Below are 1,519 nucleotides of genomic sequence, written 5' to 3' on the forward strand. Positions count from 1 at the left end.
GTGCTGGCATGCTGGCAGGCCTGCCTGCTTCTGCCGGTGGGCGTGCACGTGCTCAGGGCCAGGGCCGGGCCCATGTGTGCTGGCACACTGGGTTTGCGGCCCCAGGGAGCCAGTGTGCCCAGCACCATTCGCAGTCTTGGCATGCTCGAGATGGCTTCCTGCCAGCGTTTGTGTTCTGTACCTGCCGGTCGCAGGGAGGGCGTTGGGAGCCAGCTTGCAGAGTTTGTGCTAATAATTACCCAGGTGGTTACTAAATCTGGGATGAGCTAAGGACTCAGCAGAGGAGGTGCTTGCCCTGAGCACACACACACATGTGCAAGGCTGCAGCCAGGCACCGGGGCTCTGGGCCACCAGCAAACAGAGCACACCTGCAGCTCTGGGGTGCACGAGGACACATGAGCGCAGCATTGCACATGTGTGACAGTCACACTGGCCTCCCAGCCCCGGTAGGCATCCCAGCCTCCCCATGGTGAACATAGAGAGCAGTGGCAGTTCCTGCCCCACGGCAGTGCCCCACAGCGGGTCCCCTGTGCCCAGACACCATCATGCTGGCCGTGGGGACCCTGCAGCAGGCAGCCGCGCAGCAAGCCCAGTGCTCAGCCAGGCACCCTGCGAGAGGGGGTCATCGGAAATTAAATCAAGGGGTACTTGATGGCCACATGGAAGCACCTTCGTGGGAGACAATCACTGGGACTGGAGAGCTCTCGAATCTAGCAGGGGGAGAAGAACCAGGAGCAACAGGCAGAAGCTGTAGCCAGACATGTTCGAATGAGAAATAAGGGTTTTAGCAGGGCAGGTGATTAGCCACTCGAAGCAGCCCGAATGGTGCGAGCTCCTGTGGCTCTGCTGTCTCCCAGCATGTCTCTCCTGGTGCCTCCTGCCGTCTCTCCTGGTGGCCGCAGCCCCAGGCTCTGTGCTGGGGCACCTGTGAATGTGCTCCACTGGGGTGACCTGGTAGCCTTGTGCCCTGCCAGTGCTGTCGCAGTCCCTGCCACAGCCACTTTCTGCATCCAGAGACACACAGAGAGCTCTGTGCTCAGCTCCACAGCAGCCACGCAGGAGGAAGACACGCCAGGGAAGGCAGGCTTGCGGGCTAAGTGTGATCCTGGCTCTGGCATCCACTGACTACAAGATTTTGGGCAAGTCAGTGTGTTGTCTGGCCTGAAATGAGGCCTTTCTTGCAGTGCCGACTGGCTGCCAGGGCACAGCTGCTCCTGGGGTCCCTGAAGAGGGAAGGTGGCAGCAGGGAGGTGGGTGACCTGCAGGGTGATGGCACAGGGAGGATGCTGAGCCCTCGGGGTGCAGCTGGGTGTTACACTACAGAAGCTGCCCAGCTCCGCTCCCTTTCCCCCTCCCGTGCCCACAGTTGCACTGCTCTGTGGGGCAAACTCCCACTGCACCGAGGCTGGGGCAGATCCCTGGCTCTGCTCACCCCGTTGCCCCAGCCACCCTTGCAGGAGGTGGAGAGCCGTGCCCAGCCGTGCCCCGAGTGCCACCCACCCCCCAGCACCCGCGGGGT

Source organism: Aptenodytes forsteri, unplaced genomic scaffold (genome assembly GCF_000699145.1).
Source record: "Aptenodytes forsteri isolate BGI_AS27 unplaced genomic scaffold, ASM69914v1 Scaffold15, whole genome shotgun sequence".
In the NCBI taxonomy this organism is placed as follows: domain Eukaryota; kingdom Metazoa; phylum Chordata; class Aves; order Sphenisciformes; family Spheniscidae; genus Aptenodytes; species Aptenodytes forsteri.